This window comes from Halictus rubicundus, chromosome 12, assembly GCF_050948215.1.
Source record: "Halictus rubicundus isolate RS-2024b chromosome 12, iyHalRubi1_principal, whole genome shotgun sequence".
In the NCBI taxonomy this organism is placed as follows: domain Eukaryota; kingdom Metazoa; phylum Arthropoda; class Insecta; order Hymenoptera; family Halictidae; genus Halictus; species Halictus rubicundus.
The window spans coordinates 10,749,134-10,767,295 of NC_135160.1; the positions used below are offsets into that span (position 1 = coordinate 10,749,134).

Here is an 18,162-nt window from a genome sequence, read left to right on the forward strand (position 1 = left end):
GTTTTGTCCCAAAGTTCTCAATAGCAAACCGAGACCGTCGTAAATTAAGAGACGAACTGAAGGGCACTTGAAGCGGACCCAACGGTCTATCGACACTTGGGTCAAGCATGGGTGGCCCGGAGGAAAGTCCCATCATCTTCTCCGATCACCTCGCCGTTCCGAAAACAAACACGCCAAGGGCGGAAGGAACCGGGGGTGAGACGAAGAAAAAGAACAGCTCTGATTGGAAGGACCCAAAGCGTGGGTTAGCCAATCAGGGTTGTTTAGGATTTTTACCGGGGCAAACGAAGGCGTTAGAATTAAGTTGTACAGGACTTTCGAGGAGTCAGTCGGAAGTCGTCGCGAGATACACTTCGGAGTAGTAGACAGTCGTCGAGCGTTGTTCGAAGGTACCTCGCATAAAATTGTACAGTCGCGAACAATACGTGTATATATAGAGATTAAATTGAGTTCGCCAGCAAGTGTAGTTAATGATAAGTAGACCCTACCCACAGATGCAACGTGTGCAGTCGTCGCGCACCCGTCCGATCGATATCCGGCCGTATCTCGTCAGAGCGAATCTCTCGATCGTGATTGCTCGCCCGACTGCGAGCTACCGGACCGTTTTAGAAACTCACCGGGCCGAACCGGCGCGGCGCGGCGCGGCGCGACGCGACGTAGCGTCGCGCGTCCGTACGCCTATTTCTAACCGAGCACGACCCAATTCTCGTACGGGCGGCTGTTTTCATCCCGCCCGCGTCAGAATATCAAATATCCTCGAGGAATGCAGCTCTGCATTCCTGGCGCATCGATCCGGCCCGTCTTCAAAGCTTTATTTTTACCCCGCGACACAGTTCCGTGGCGTCGTTCGCGGCGCAACGGCGACGCGTTTCTTCCATCTTCGATCCTGCCGCGGAATCTTAATCCTGTATCCGCCAAAGGAGTACAAACGGACCAATACGATTGACCGGTACTGTAATCGCGAAACTTTATTTATTCTCGCGAGACTTTATTTCAACGAAACTTTATTTATTCTCGCCCGTACATGTTAACGTTATTTATTGTCTGGGCGAACTGCGCCGCGGACCGTGGCCGCTGATCGTCAGATTGCGTCGCGATCGTCGAATTCCATCGACGTCGTCGCTGCCCTGCTACCCCTTGCGGCAAATCGTGCGCTCGCGCGCTCTTGCAGTACGAGGCTCGACACCCGCAAGAACCTCTCCGGTTCATCCCCGCAACGGTCGAAAACGGCGAAAGAACGTTGCACCGCAAATGTAACAGCGAGGAGGAACGCGGTCGAAACGAGGGCCGGGGAATCGATTTGCGTGACGCCGCAAATCCGATTGCGTCTCGAGTCCGCGGGAGGAACGATTAATCGAACGTTCCGGGCGGTGCACGTTTCGGCGCGGCGCGGCGGCCGTAAGACGCGGCCGTTTAGCGCGACAACTATTCCCAGCGCGGCGGTTCTTCGGCGCGAAACAACATATTCATTAGCGAAAGTGGAGCGCACCGATTAATTGATTAAGCAAGGCCGCTGGCTGGTATTGACCCGCGTGTATGGTACCCGTTAACCGTTACCCTTCACCCTTCACCCTTCGCCGCCGCAACCGCTGCCGTTGATCAATATTTTAATGCAGCCGCGAGACGAAACGGACGCCGCAAGTACGCGCTCGCTTTTACGCGACGCCGCTTCCCTCCTTCCCCCGCGGCCGCGGGGAATTATGTCGTAACAGGAGCCGATTTCCCGGTACACACTTTCCCACGGGATTGCTCTCCGCTCGGCGCCGCGCCGTCTCCTCGTCGTCGTCGCGTCCAACGGGTAACCGGTCGCTTTTAGAAACCTATTAGAAATAATAACGCCCTCGTAAAACGATGAAACGGCCGGCGGCGCGTTCGCGATCCACCGAGTATCGATTTCCTGGAATTTATTCCGCGCACGAATCACCGTTGCTTCTGTTCTTATTATCGCGCCGTGCGGACTTTACGCGCTCGTTTCCCCCGGAAGTTTTAATTTTTCAAAAATTCTCGCCGCCGGGTTTATCGAACACGCCCGGACAACCGGGGAGGGTTGGGGGGAGGGGGTATGCCGCGCGGCGACGACTAAAAAGAGGACCCCGAGGGGTGGCGGGAAAGAACGATCAATTTTCGAGCGGATAATAAATTTCCGAGAGCGTCGGATCTTTTTTTTTTCCAAGGCGCGATAATTTTTCAAAATATTCTCATCTCGTCGACAGCGCGGCGCGTCGCACCGTTCTCCGGGGGTCCGTGATAATCTTTATATAATAAGCTTTGTGTCAGGCGATTATCCCCGACGTCCTGGACTCCTTTCCAATTATATCACGGAGCCGAGCAGCGGGGGAGAAACGGCGACCGAGGGGGTGAGCATCGGGGGGCTTGGGATTTGGCACAAGGGGCGGTACAAAAATAGGGGAGGTAGTCCTGTGTTCCAAATTATCTGAATCGCCCCCGAAACACTCAGTTCCGAGCCATTCTTTCGCTGCCTGCTGAAACAAGCATGACGTCTTTTTATGCAGCTGTGCACGAACACCTTACCGTTCAAAGTCCCGCCCGTTTCTTCCAGAACTTGCTACGACACTGCTGATGTTCCCTCGTCCGAACGGTTAACCCTTTTGTTACAGATAGAAATGCGTATTTTTGTTTCTAACTGCAGAATTCATGTATGCGAAATTGACACGGAATGAGATGTGAAATATTGTGAGAGATTAGTGGAGGATGGCTACTGCTAGTCATTCGATACGAAAATTGTGTATACCACGAAGAGTAAACACCCTAATCTCGTTCACTTTGGCGACTACGCGATAGCGTTTGTTGCGCCTCACGCCAATAGCGTGTAAAGATAGTCACAATGCGTCTATCTTAGGCCGCAAAAAACACCTCAATTTGGAGAACTTTCTCACCTGAAGTGTTCCAGCGAGCACGGAAAAACCGAAAGGTGGATCCGGGGCCGCCAGGCTACAAAGGGTCGCGAGGTTCGGGTAAAAGGAAATACGATTGTAAATTAAAGCGATTAACCGTCTGGTGAAAGTCATTGCGCGTGTGGCATGCAAGGATGAGCCCAGAATTTGTATACCCGGGACGACGGTTTAAAATAAACAGCACAAAGCGACAGCTTTAGCCTTTTCCACGAATCTCAGTTTAGTTGATAAGAGTAGGGGCACGGTATGTAAAGCGCGCGAGCGAACCTTTCAGTTCAGTTGTCCACTCGTCATCGAACCATTACGCAAATCCGAATTCGTGAAACGGGTGAAAATAAAGTTGTGTTCGGATACACATTTGCGCTGCTATGTCGAGGCTGAGACGACATTTAACAGGTGTTTACATAATTCCGGAGTGCGATGAACTATTGCAGAGGTCGATGCCGAGTCTGGCGCAGGGCTAGCAAGGGTAAATATTTAGGACTAATCGGCATGCCATCCGCACGTTCCCCAGGGGTGTAGGGCGAACCTGTCGACTTTCGGAAAAGCATAGGAAAATCTTTCCGCCGGCCCTAGAATCTTTCCGTGCGATCGTAAAGCTCGGGGAAACGACTCGATCGTCCTCGGGTCGGTTTACAACGCGTCGTAGCTCGGGGTCGAAACGCGGCTCCGCAGCCCCGCCGAGCCCTAAAACAGCCCCGGTTCGATCGAATCGGCCGACATCCAATCCCCGGGCCCGAACGGCGACGATAAGATGAAAGTTTAGATTAAACCGTGAATATTTCAAGGCAAACAAGAGAACTCGAGGCGTGGGGGCGCGGACGAGAGGGCGTACACGTACTCGCGCTAGGGCTCTCCCGAAGCCAGCCGGTCCTCGTCCTGCTCGGCGAGAGGACGGATTATGCAGGTTTGTTTTACGGATTAACGGTGCCGAGTCTCCGTGCGCCCGCCACCGACGGAATACATCGCGGCCCGAGCAGATTACTTTTCAGAAAAACCTCCTGCTACGTGACGGCGACGAGATTCAACGGACTCTAAGCGCCGCCGAGCTAATCTTTCCGCTGCTCCGAACGAATCCGGGCAAAAGATGAACTTGGGACAGGGTTGGCTGGGATCTCGTGTGCCCGACAGCCTTCTGCGCCGTGCGACCGCGTCGCTGGGTCAAGATATTAAATATTGAACTGGCGGCACCGCTCGGTTCAACAGAACATGCGAGATGCTGCTGCGATTGACGACTGAGAGAATGGTTCGCCACGACGATTCGAAGTGCATTCAATCAAACGAAGACGTCCGCACATCCTTCGGAAGGGATGGTAGATCTCACGTTCGTAACCGTGTCAATCGCCTCGCTGCACGTGCAAGCTCAAAGTATTAGGGGGACCCATAAGTGTAATGAATTATTTTGAAATCTGCAACAAACTTTGTAGTAAATTCAAGTTTTTATTTCTTATGTTATTAAGCAGGGTGTGCCGTCACTGGTGGTACAACCGAGCAGGGGGTGATTCTACATGAAAAATTGAGTCGAAAATATGGAATAAAATTTTTTGATAGAAGGCTTTGTTTTCGAGAAAAAGTGATTTTGAAAATTTGTCTAGTGCGCGTGCACTCGGCTTACTTGCGGCTCAACGGGATTCGAAGAACGCTAATTTTTCAACAGGATGATTTTTTAAGTGAAAATAATCAGTGGTGGATCGGCCGCGGTGGCAGAGTACCTTGGCCGCCACGACCTCCGGATTTGTCACCGTTAGATTTTTATTTGTGGGGTCAGGTGAAATCGATTCTGTATCGTGATGATATAACAAGCAACGAACAATTACAACAAAAAATTGTGACAGCGTTTGAACACTTAAAGCAACATAATAATTGCACATTACAAGAGGTTCGAAGGAATTTAATACGAAGAGCACAATTATGTCTACAAGAACGTAGACAGCACTCCCGGCAATTTATGAATTAAACGAATTCCTCAAAGGTAATTCTAACATTATAACCTCGACCTTCGATTTATTCGATGTATACAAACCTCGAAAACCTTTGCGAAAAAAGGTTGAGGTAACTCGGAATAAAGTCCGTTGAGCCGCAAGTAAGCCGAGTGCACGCGCTCTAGACAAATTTTCAAACTCATTTTTCTCGAAAACAAAGCCTTGTATCAAAACATTTTATTCTATATTTTCGACTCAGTTGTTCATGTAGAATCACCCCCTGTTCGGTTGTACCACCAGTTACGGGACACCCCGTATAATCTCCATCATTATCAAGGACAATTTGCATCTTTCCTGCAAATTTTCAGTCCCCCTCTTATAGAAATCCGGGGTTCGTAAAGCAAAATATGACTCAAGGTGCCTCCTTACATCTTCTACAGAATGTTTTATTTCTTAAATAATGCTCCAGAGATCTGAAAAGATCAGAGGGAGCAATATCCGGTGAGTACGGGTGTGGGGTAAAATTTCCAATTGCAATTCTTTGATTTTTTCCTGAATGAGTTTCGCTGTATGGGGCCGGGCATTGTCAGTTTGCAGTTTGCTCTTTTTCAATAGTTCTGAATACAGCCGTTGTAATTACTAACAATACAACTCAGCAGTAACTGTTTTTTCAGGTTTCAACGACTCAAAGTGAATTATGCCACGACAGTCCCACCAAATGCACAGTAACACCTTTCCAAGTGATAAGCTAGGTTTAGGGTTTGATATTGCGGTTTGATTTGCAGAAAGCCATTGCTGGGAACGCTTTATGTTATCACAAAGAATCCATTTTTCATCTCCGATAACGATTCTGCTAAGAAATGGATCTCCACGAAATCTGGATAGCAATCAAGTGCAAATTGATCGACGAATATTCTCGTTGGTCTCAGATAATTGATGCGGTACCCATAATCCTTGCCTATACGCCCTTCCCATTTCGTGTAGGTGCTTTTGTATAGTTGACCATGTGGTCCCAAGGCTTCTCGATGGTTCTTGTATACTTAGTTTCGGATCAGCTTCCACTAGAGATTTTAGGGTGTCATTATCAAATTCAACTGGTCGTCGAGGCCTGTCAGAGAGATCATAATCACCGGCAGCAAACCTTCCGAACCAACGTTGACACTTGTTGACCTTCAATACATTTCTCATTTCTCATTTCTTCTTCATTTCTTCAGTACATTAAATCTCGCATGAAAATGAAAAAGTATGCAATGACGAATACGATCCTCGGAAGGTACGGACCTCGCCATTTTATTACAGGGTTGTAAATAAAAATTATACTTTATGGAATATTATGAACACAGGCTGCTTTACCGAAGCCTGTAAAAGAATACGTGTTTCAACGATCGGTACAGAACTAAATTCAAACCAAATTCTATGCAAATAATTGATTCCGTATGGGTACCCCTAATAATTGTAATAACCTCCTCGACATACTCCATTCAACAGGGCCCGCTACGCCAACGAATTGCCCAATTTGATGATCGAGTACGGTAGCGGGATTCGCTGCGTGCGTAACATTAATTGTTTATATCATTAAAACTGTCAGGCAACTGCGGGCAATAATTCGTGCATATCGTGACGGACGTGTGCGCTGTCATTGTGCAGGCGAGCTCGTTAAAATCAAAGTTGGATCGTTTCGTTCGCGAGTGGCTCCAGCGTTTTCGGGAGCCGGTCCGACCACCGGCCGACCGAATCTCCTGCCGAAAGTCGTTCGAGAACGGAACGCTTCGTCCGCCGGTGTTCCGCTCGGACGTACGCGGATGTACTTCCTGCCCGAAATTAGATGTTATCGCGCGCGTGCGTGCCGCCAAATGCGATGGAAGCGTACGTGACTGCACAGACGCGTGCATTATTGCGCAGCCGTGTGTGTTATTGCGCTTTGTTATCAGATACGGAAACGTCGCACTGTGACATTTCAATTTCATGCGACATAAAATACCCCCCGCCGCTGCGCTCGCTGCTCGTGCACCCTGGCCCCTGACCCCGCACGGATCCCGAGGCAGTTTCACTCTTATCGTCCCTTCTGTCGCAAGAACAAGGACTCTGGAAAGGGCCGCTCGATTTTTATCCGAGGCCCAACGCGACCGGGGGAACACGTCGGGTTCGATCGAGCAGCCGGTTTCGCGCTTGCGAAGCGATCGATCAAAGCCTCGAGGCAGCCAGCGAACCGCTAAAACGAACCACACCGCAACCGGTTTCCGTGGTGTAGTGGTTATCACATCCGCCTAACACGCGGAAGGTCCCCGGTTCGATCCCGGGCGGAAACATGAATTTTTTTTTCGCGGCGAAACATTGCTTTTTTTTAACACACCTATACCTCTTTTCATAGTCGTGCGTCGATAAACTTTGAGAACAATGCGAAACACAATGAAATTTACGTTCTTGAATCAAGTGTCTTTCGTGATCACTAGACTGCGGATTTTATGCGTTTCTGAGAAAAATGGGTAAGCACGATTTAAAGCAACGGAGACGTTGAAAAGATTTCAAGCGCCACCAGCGTGTTGTTTTCAGCTGAATAAAATAATTAAGAGAATAAAGAAACTTTTATTTCGCTCCTCCGTCTTGCAATCGATGGAAATATTTTTTATATTGCATAAAGATCCGCAGTCTACTGATCACAGTAAACCCTCCATATAACGCGAAGCAAAAATTAATCTGATTTGTTCTAATCCTGAGTTTCTTACAACGCGGTTTCCGTACAACACGGTACGAATTAATCACTTTGTAGGAGAGTTATTACCTTTAATTCTCGGGATAGAAGGACAGCCAGAAAATCCGAAACAGACTCCGGCCGTATCTAGCAGCGTTTAAAAAATCGTGACAACCGTAAAACGTTCGTCAAGCTTAAAAACGGTAACGGAAACGAATGTCGTTGTAAATCACGGATAAAATTAATACGAGAGGTAGCGAGAACATGACACAAGCCAGATCAACCGAGCGAACGAGTATCGTTCCATCCATACGTTTATAAAACAATTGAATCCAGGGAGTGCGATCGACAGCGTGTAACATGATAAGAATTTCCTAAGCGTGGATACGCCAAAACCGGATCACCGTTCCAACGGTTTCCGTGGTGTAGTGGTTATCACATCCGCCTAACACGCGGAAGGTCCCCGGTTCGATCCCGGGCGGAAACATGAATTTTTTTTTTCCCTCCAATTTTCAACGAGAGATGTTATTTCTGCTCGGCGCATGAAACGCGAAACAATATTCCCGTATTTTCCCGGAATCCACCAGGGAACTTGGACCCTCGCGTCCGACCTTTGGCGAAACAGAAACACACGCGGAGAGGAGGGGCGCGTAACGACATGGCGGGAACGTAGAATCTCGCAAATCGGCGAAGTACCAGTCGATTAACCGTAAACTACCGATCGTAGCGCGCGCGCGAAAGTGCATGCATTATGCAGCAGCCCCGTGTAACGATCGTGTAAACCGGACCGAGAGTATGCCGAGGAGAGCCATCGAGCCTGCGAGCCTGCCGTGAAACTTTGATCCAGGTTTCGAGAGAGCGTCCCGTCGCGTCGCGTCGCGTCGGATCGGATCGGATCGAATCGGCTGCGTATAATCGGTAACGGGCCACCGCTCGGCTCCGCTCCGTTCCGCTTCGATCGCAGTCCAAGCTGCTACTGGCTGGGGCAACCGGTCGGGATTTACCCGGTCACGCCCCGAATTACGCAACCGATCCAGGCGATTGCAGCCTTCAGGGATTTCGCGATTTTTTATGCCATGTGCGATCGATCGAAAATAGTCTACAGCTCCGCGTGCGAAGTGACGTTTTAACACTGAAAAGACGGACTGTTTCGATGACAGTACAGATGACAATCTCTGATTCAATTTAGACGGTTCACCAATTATTTTAAATATAGTGGAATTTTATCTTGATCCACTGGTCTTCTTACCAATTGCATAATTTTCAATTGAAATTCGCCAGGAGCTGAATAGCTAGTCGGTACCTTTAACCTCTTAACCCTTTGAGCGCTATGAACCCATATACGGGTTTTCACACAACCATTCGTTTTTGGCTATGAACCCACACATGCGTTTTCACATAACCATTCGTTTTTGGCTATGAACCCACATACGCGTTCTCACATATGTGTTACGCTACTTCCTGCGTAACTAATGAAAATAGAAAACATTCTTCACGACGCAGATGCGCTGTTTGCACTAAAAATAATCGCAGATCTGACACGCGTTACGAATGCAAAGAATGTAACGTTGGCTTGTGCATTGAACCCTGCTTTGAGATTTACCACACAACACAAAATGATTAAATTTTAATATTTAAAAGGTGCAATTTACTACCGTTATATTGTTCATGTTATGAAATAAATGGTTATTAAGGCTTTTGAGGTGAACACATAATTTATTTTAGTTACAATCAATATACCTTGCAATTAAAATTCTTAACGTCTGGCAACTCAGCGCTCAAAGGGTTAATGACGGCGCGCTCGTCCGCGACTGTCTTTCCCAGTACGGCACGCTCGTCCGCAACTCTGCCTCCCAGGGACGGCGCGCCTGGCCACGGAACGCAAAAAACCACTATAGTGGTGCGTACTGATCAAACTGCTGCTTTCCACGGAAGCCACTATAGTGGCGTACCGTTCAAACGGCGCGATCGTCCGCAGATCTGTCTCCCAGGGACGGCGCGCCTGGCCTCCGCGGGAATAAAAGCCACTATAGTGGTGCGTACCGATCAAACTGCTACTTTCCACGGAAGCCACTATAGTGGCGTACCGTTCAAACGGCGCGATAGTCCGCAGATCTGTCTCCCAGAGACGGCGCGCCTGGCCTCCGCGGGAATAAAAGCCACTATAGTGGTGCGTACCGATCAAACTGCTGCTTTCCACGGAAACCACTATAGTGGCGTACAGTACTTAACCCTTTGCACTCGGCACTATTTTCAATGTAAAATTAAATTTTTCTTCCGTCTGACAATATTTTCAATTTATTCAAACGAAACTGATCCGATTTCTACATATAGTATTTTAATGTTTAGTAATCTATTAAATACAAATATTGTAATGTAACAAATATTTTGTAATATTTTTTCTAATTTCTTTGAAATAATGCCACAACAATTTCTGGTGGTGCTTCAGAGTCACCATTCGAGTGCTAAGGGTTAAGAGGTTAAAATACTAGCTAAACCTAAACCCAGGTCCCGCGCCTTCCAAGTATCAATTAAACGAGAGAGGCGACGATTTGTTATATCATTATTGATCAGAAGAGAAGGTGGAATGGGAACATTCGCCGCTATTAGAAGAATAGGAATTTTGCGAGAAAAGAAAGAAAGCAAATGGAAAACATGTACGATTATTATCCGTGCACAGTTGCGTGTGCGATCGGTTGCATAGGAAATCCCAGCTCGAGAGAGCATAACCTGGGATGTCACGATGCACCGAACTGCAGCGAGTTTGACCGGAAGGTTTAAAACGCCGGCAGTCGGAAAGTCCGGGCGTCGCAAGTTCAAACGGGCCGTGTCGAAAGTTTGATCGGTCGAGTTTAAAACGCGTTTGATTAAAAAAACCTGGTGTTGCGGTTCGCCTCGGTTTCAATTCGTCCCGACGCGACGCTAATAGGAGGGGCGTGCCCCGGTCCAGAAATTTCACCGGTGGAAACTCGCGACACGAGGAAATTCACGCCTCGCGCGAGAACGAGTGTTACGCGAACGCGTCCGCGGCCAGAGTTTTTCAAAGTCGACGAAAATCTGCTTGACGTAAATCTCCGTCCGAATTTTCTTCGTTGTCGCGAATCGCGTTGGACCCTGTCACTAGTTATAGGGATAGGGCTGATACGGTGTTTGACGTATAACAGAACGATTCAATTAACACGATTCGATTAACAGAATATAATTTCAAACCTCAACAAGATATACAATGATACAGTCGCGGTAACAACAGTCGTGTAAAAAAAGGTGAACGGTGGACGCGTGCGGTTTCGTCCTTTTGCTTTTTCTTTTTTCTATTTTTCGAAGGACGCATATTTATACGAATGTTCGTCTTGGCCGGACAGCCAATCAGCGTGATTTTGCGTTTTGATTGGCAGTCTGGTTGACAATGAAGTTTTGCCAGATGGGGTGACAGAGGACCTGGGTCATACTCATAACACTTTAACTCCAGGTATCTCGGAATTTTCTCGATCGGTAGGGTCTCCTTTTTACAATTATTGGGGGCTATGAAATGTCTGAGATTTTTGCCTGTAATAAATGGACTGCATCTATAAACTAATGAACTTTTGAATTTCAAAAATTGATGAAATTGTTGAAATTGAATTTGCAATGAGGTTCCCGCTGGTTTTTACCGTTACATTGGGCGCGCAACAACGAGCGAGGATTTCGGAGGCGCGGGAAAATCCGGCAAGCCTGCGAACTATGGATCTCCCAAGGAGGATTGACCGAGATACGAGGCGCGAGATGCACGGATGAACGAATCTGGGGCGCCTTGCCTCTTCTGGAATGACTTCAGCATCGAACTCGATGGGATTATAAGCGGCTAGATAGCACAGATAGAAATCTAAATTACAATACACGCGCGCTGAGATTTGAAGCGGATTCGTCTTTGATACTAATTGGTGGTGTTACAGTTGCGAAGCTTCTGCGAAGAACGTTCGACTCGGTAACGTTTCCACAAACTATACGCCATGAACTGTCCACTAATGGATTGGATCTCTTTAGCTCGAGCCTCGCAGATTTCTTTCCCTTAACCCCTTGCCCTACAATATCGAGTCATACTCCTGATGAAGATTCTGAACAGAGTCTACTAAATATGAATGTTATTAATAGACATAGATGATAATTTTATCAAGTTGTAAGAAATGTATTGGCACTCTTAACACTAGAACTACCGAGCAATAAATGCGGGTGATGTATATTGCTTTGTAACAGTGACAAGACTGTGTCCATTCGGACTTCACACAACTTTTATTGTGATATCTGCTTCACTGAAGAAGTTCGTTCAAAAATTTTTACAATTTCAGTAAAAGAAAATTGGGAACCAGTCATTTTGACTGGTCCGGTAGTTCTAGTGTTAAATTCCTGTAATCTTTTTATTGTTTGGAATAACACCCAACCATTTTTGCTATAAATCCATAAAATCCGCAGTCTGGTTATTAATTTCCTTTGTACCGAAATAAAATTCTATTTTGCCGTTCTTAATGTACAATACGATAGATATAAATTTCCTCCATCTTTCTTTTTAGGAAATTACGAATTACAAAAAAGTACTAACATGTAAAACCGTAAAATTAATCGGGTTGATACGATAATCTGCATGCTTCGTATTTGACGACCTCGTTTGCGCAGGACCCGTCGGTTCTTTCCGTCCGCGGAGAAGATTATTTTAAACGTGCTGTGCATATTTTATGCGAACACTGGCGGGGGCGTCGCGAGGCGTCGCAAGGCGTCGCAAGGCGTCGCGGGTCGGTGCCGATCCGTCGGAGAGACGTCGCGACGCCTCCGCTCGAGAGCTTCCGAGCTCGCAACTTCTAATGCTCCGGCGGGAGATAGGAAAAGTGCGAGGTGGCCTGGCCGCGTCTTCTTTCCTGCCGCCTCTCGTTTCCTTTCTCCTCTGTTCCGGTCTTCTCCGGTATCTCGTTTCTCCTTTCTTTTCTTCGGTTTCCTTTCATTTCGCCCCGGCGACCTGCGCGAGTTTTACGGGCGTCGTCCCGTTACCCCTTTTTTCCCGTAGCCTCTTCTCTCCGGTTCCCCGTCCTCCTTTCTTCGCTTTCCCCGCTTTCTTTCCCCGATTCCTGTCGGCCGGCGAGACACGGTTACCCCGGCGCACGGTGGGCTTTTGTTGCGCGCCGAGCGACACGCGACGATGCGCGACGAGCGACGAGCGACGCGTCGACAATGCGCCGCTGCACGCGAGACGCGATGCATATCCGCGTCCGATCGTTTCGGCCGAAGCGCGCTGACCATTGTTCTCGTCCCCGTTTCCGTTTCCATCGGGGGGAGCACATATTTTTTTCGCGCGACGCGAGAATCCAAGCTGCGCGAGATCCACTCTCGAAGGGCTCGCAAGGGTCTCCCTGTCCTGCGATCCTTGGCGCGCAACGCGGAGCACCATTGTTCCGTGCGATGACGCGCAGAGGACTCGACCGGATATCAGCTCGACATACCGGCCCTAGCCCCGGCTACCGGAAACGGAAAAGGGAAACAAGTCGAACACGTTCCCTCGCGTGGCTTCGTACCCCGCACTCGATATCGGGGTCATCGAGGATCAAAGCTCTCCGCAGCTCCGTTACGGAAAGATTTCGCGACGAAAGGGATCGAATTTTCCGAGCTCTTTGCCTCCTCCCGTATTCTCCGGTCGTCTCCGTGCAACCCTCTCCTTGACATAACTTTTTCCAGCGAATCCGATCGTATCGGATCGGATCGGATCGTATCGGAGCGGAGCGGATCGGTCCGCTGCGCGAACGGAGCCGGGTGATAAGCGCCCGATCCATAAAGGATACACCGGGTAATCTCCATTGCTCCCACCCGTTAACCGGGAAAAACGATGCAACTCGTCGTTCGACGAAGGAACATTCGATCCGCTCATCCGACTGCACACGGTGCACCTTTATTTACATCGAACAGTCCACCCTGTCAACCGGTTTACTCGCCACGCGCCGAGTCTCTGTCTTCTCCGATTGAATACCCGGATCATGCGTGTGCACGATTTTTATTCAAAGCACGATAACTTAACACTAGACTTGCCCGTCGAAATGTCGGGTTCTACATTCTTTGATTCACAATTACTGTGATTGTAAAAATGCATTTATAGGAAATTTATTTAACACGTTAATTTCTTGGAACCTATATCATGGTAAAAGCTGATGAAAATCTGGCTGAATACGTCCTTGATATTTTTATAAAATAATCCAAACTGGTCACGTTTAGTGCTCCGTAAGCCTAATGTTAATGTCGAGTCAATTGGACTCAAAACGTGGTCGAACATTTTTGCTAATTGCATACAAAAATTTACTTCTCCACTTTTTTAGCTCCATCGCGATTGCATAATTCTTTGTCTCTCTGTATTGTATAATTCTTGTTAGAATTTCCTGCGTTTATAACAAAGATGAGTAGATTTATAATAATTCTTTGACTCGGTGTATTGTGTGACTCTTGTTCGGATTTCCTGCGTTTATAGCAAAGATGAGTAGATTTATAATAATTCTTTGTCTCGGTATATTGTACAATTCTTGTTACAATTTCCTGCGTTTGCAGCAAAAATGAGTACATTTATAATAATTCTATGTCTCGGTATATCGTATAATTCTTGTTAAAATTTCCTGCGTTTACAGCAAAGATGAGTAGATTTATTTTAAAACAGTAAAAAGATTCAAATCACTTAATAACGCCGATGAATTCTTTTCAGCTAATTAAAATCATTAAATCTGGCTCCTACCTCTCGCGACGTATGCAGACAATTTTCATTTTCCAGAAAAATCCTTAGTCCACCAATCATCTTGATTCACTTCGTACAAGAGAAAGACAATTGTATTTGTCACGCGTCAGCATTCAGTTAAACGAGAGGACCGTGGAAGTCTTGATGGCTAAGGGTTTGAAGACGGTTGTAAGTCCATGAAACTGCAAGAAAATTGTTACTAATACAGCTGTACCGGGGCCGACAGCGGGGTTAAAAAGGATAAGGAATAGTCTGACCACGACGGGCGAATCTACTGCGGAACCGTGGGGGTCCTAAAGATCTCTCTGCTCGCAGGCTCCGCGATCAATGATTTAGTTGGGTTTCTTTGGCAGAGGTTAAAGAAGAGTAACAAATCTTGATCCCGATTAAGGCAGCCATTGCTTTTCATTCTATTCGACCGCGCAATTCTATTTTTCGCTGGACTCGTTCCGCAGGGAGTTTTGACTCTTTCGAAGAGAGAATTAGTTCGTCAAGAAAGAGAGAGAAAAAGAAAGAGAAAGAGAGGGCGGAGTTTATCTTCGCAGTGAGATAGGGCCAGGCGACGTTGACGGAGGAGGCGAAGATTGTAATTTACAAGGTTGTTTTGGAATTTGTTGGCGCCGTTCGTTCGCCGGGCTTTCCCTCGGTTTCATTGCCCGCCGAGGAACCTGCAATTTTACATTCCGGCCGCGCGCCCGTTCTCGCGTTTTGAACGCGTTCAACGCGGTTCAACAGGGCCGAAAACAATTCCGATTGCAGAAGGTAACGGAGCCGAGGGGAGCGATAAAAGTGTTCTCGCGCGGTCGAAGCGTTTCGGTTTCGAAAACACGTTCGCCACGCTGCTCGTCGGGCTCTTTCTCGGTTCGAGCTTTCTCGGAACGGGAGGGCGAAGAAGCTTTATTTCGCACCTGAAATCAACGCGCGGTGCGTACAGAGAGACGCGGGAAAGGGCGAAGCGAGACGGAATCATTTTATCGATCGATTTTCCTCTCGCTGCTCCGGCTGTTATTCACGTCGTAACGTTATCTCGGCGTTCCTCGAGCCTCTCTCTCTCTCTCTCTCTCTCTCTAGTCCCGGCTCTGTTCCTCTGTTTTCGTTTCTCCGCGCCGCATCCGCGCGTTTGCCAGCCACCTTCGGCATACACGGCATACCACTTTCGGAGTATAATACGATAACGGTGTGTTAAGTACGCTTTACGCTACTTTTTCTCTTCCGGCCTCCGCTTTCACGGTTTTCCGCCGTTCGGCCGCCTCGCGTGCCTGTCTCCCGCTCGGAAATATTCCCGGTTCAATGCGAGGAATTTTGTTTCACGATCCTCCCGGGATTCCCCGGGACGAGAGCGAGTCCCGGCATCCTTCCGGCTGCCGTATTACATCTTTCTCCAGCCTACCGTCCGACCAGAATCTCCAGCCGAGTGGAAATTGCGATAGCAGACTCGTGTCTTCTTCTCGAACCGTCACGCTAGCCGAGAATCCTCTCTTCCAGCTTTTCCCAACCGCCGCAGGCCCTCGCGACCGCATCGACCAGCTTTATTTCACTCGACCCCGTGTCCAGATACACTTCCCTCCAAAATACGCGACCCGATTTTTCCCATTCGCCGCACCGATCCTGGAAACAGCTCCGAAACCGCTCTTATCCGCTGATAAAACGACGACAATTTTTTTATCCCCCCTCTTGCGAGGCACACTTGGCGCGGTTATGAAAATGCGCCTCTTTGTCCGAACAAATGGCAACCCGGATCCGCAGGTCCGGTTTTGCACGAATTTCAAATGGACGTTCCGTTTCCCCGATCTTTTACCCAACATTTTTAACACTAAACCGGTCAAATTGTTAAATATGAGAGATCAATTTTGTCAAATATCTACGTTTAATTATATTGACAATAACTGTTATTAACACTAGAACTACCGAGCCCTAAACGTGACTTAGACTTATCCCTTTATGATAAGAGCAAGATTGAATTTGCTCAGGTTTCATACGATTTTTATGGTAACATGTACTCCAAAGAAGATATATATATAATAAGTTTATCCTTTCGTTCGTTAATTTATCTTGAGGAAATTATAACCAAACTGAGTTTCACTGTAAACACAAGGTTAAAGTTTTATTAACTATTTACAATAACTATGTACATTATTTACATTGGTTACACTCTTACCTGTAAACACAAGAGGCGACATTAAAAGCTATTATTCGACAAAGATTTATGTAAGAGAGTGACAGTTTATTCAGACAATCCCATCAATTAGATTTTGTAATGCGCGTCGCTTTTCTCTCTTTTGTCTCTACCCTTATCAGCTGTCAGTCCGCCATCTTGTTCTACAGACATGCGCAATACGTATCTAATTCAAAATGAGTTTTGAAAAGGAATACGATAAATTTACATAACTTCTATCGTATTTCTTTTACGTATATTAAAAAATTTCTCCGAAAAACGTTTTCATGGTTTCAGTAATCGTGAAAGAAGAAATCATCCACCAGTCATTTTCACGGAGCACTAAAAATGACTATTTTACATTACTTCATAAAAATAACATGAATGTATCGATCAAAGTTTGTAGCAATTTCCTTAATAATATATACCCAAAGAAATCAATTTGTTAAATAATTGCTCATGGATGCATTTTTACAATCTCAATATTCGCAATTTTAAAATATTAGAATCCGTCATTTTGTCGGGTCCCGTAAATCTAGTGTTAATGACCGGTCATTTTGACCGCGCACGGTAGGAATACGTATACAAGAATTGTCGGTACGTTTAGTGTTAATCGGTTATAACTCGTAAACCGATTGGCCAATTTTGATGGAAATTTCGGCGCGTATATAAGTAACATGAAAATAGAAAACACATCTTTTAAATTTTCGTTACAAGCCCAAATTAAAAAGTTGTAGAAAGCAACTTCTATTATTTCCTTCGCAAATCAGACTTAACGCAATTGTTCCGAGAAAAGAACAGAAAAACTGGAGTACTTTTGGTCGATTTCTAAAAAAAAGTTGTTCTGATTTAAAGCATGCGCCACGAATTGTGAGACTGACCGTATGCAGGCGACCCACCAAAATATTCGAGAACACTACTTTCGTCGAGCGCGACTGTTCTCCGTCCGAGAGGTTATCGGAAGACCAATAAAAACGAATTGAATAAATTCACGTTTGCGTGGGAACATTCTTCCGGGGCGCCGCGCGGTATAGTTATTTATGATTCGTCGCGTATGAATTTAAAGTGACCCGGATAGAACTCGAATGATTTCTCGGGCGACACGACGAGAACCAGATGCCACGGACGAGAGTCGCGAACACAGTGGCGAACAACGGGCGGAACTTTATTCTCCCGGTGCGCGCGACGAGCACAGGTGAAATTCCCCGTGTTCCCGGTGAACTTCGCCGTTAACCCGGAACGTCTCGACGATTTACGCGTGGTCGTATCATGGACGGTTCCCGTCTGGCGTCCCCGCGGATCTTATTATGGCCGCTGGAAGCCCGATGCCGACGGCAATTACGTCGCGGCGCGGATCAAAGCGGTCGAAGTATCGCGCGGGAAGGAAGCAAAGTAGATAATTAAAGGAGACGCCTCAGAGAGAGAGAGAGAGAGAGAGAGAGAGAGAGAGAGAGAGAGAGAGAGAGGGGATTGTACGACCGTCTCGCGACATACCCGCGACTCGCGTCGTCACATTTGCATTTCATTCAGGAGCGAACGCGACGCTCCTCGAGTCGAACGGCGACGCGCGACGCCGCGGTCCAAGGCCGGGAAAGTAACGTGCTCGAGAACCAGAAAAAGGAGGATCTCCGGGCGAGTCCTCGACTCCGCTTTGCCTGGCTCCCCTTGACGAGCCTGAAGACAAATATGCTCGAGAACGACCTCGACGAACTCCTCTCTCTTTCTCGCGAGTTTTCTCG

At 47.3% G+C, this 18,162-nt stretch overlaps 1 protein-coding gene and 2 non-coding genes across 3 annotated transcripts in view; 2 read left to right on the plus strand and 1 right to left on the minus strand.

The window, feature by feature from the left end:
• The window catches only part of LOC143360097 (uncharacterized), a 125,234-nt gene that overhangs the window by 64,087 nt on the left and 42,985 nt on the right, over positions 1-18,162 (minus strand). The gene's annotated exons all lie outside the window — the stretch shown is intronic.
• Positions 7,074-7,146, plus strand: Trnav-aac (transfer RNA valine (anticodon AAC)). The gene has a single exon. It is a non-coding gene; the product is annotated as a tRNA-Val (tRNA).
• Trnav-aac (transfer RNA valine (anticodon AAC)) lies at positions 7,944-8,016 on the plus strand. The gene has a single exon. It is a non-coding gene; the product is annotated as a tRNA-Val (tRNA).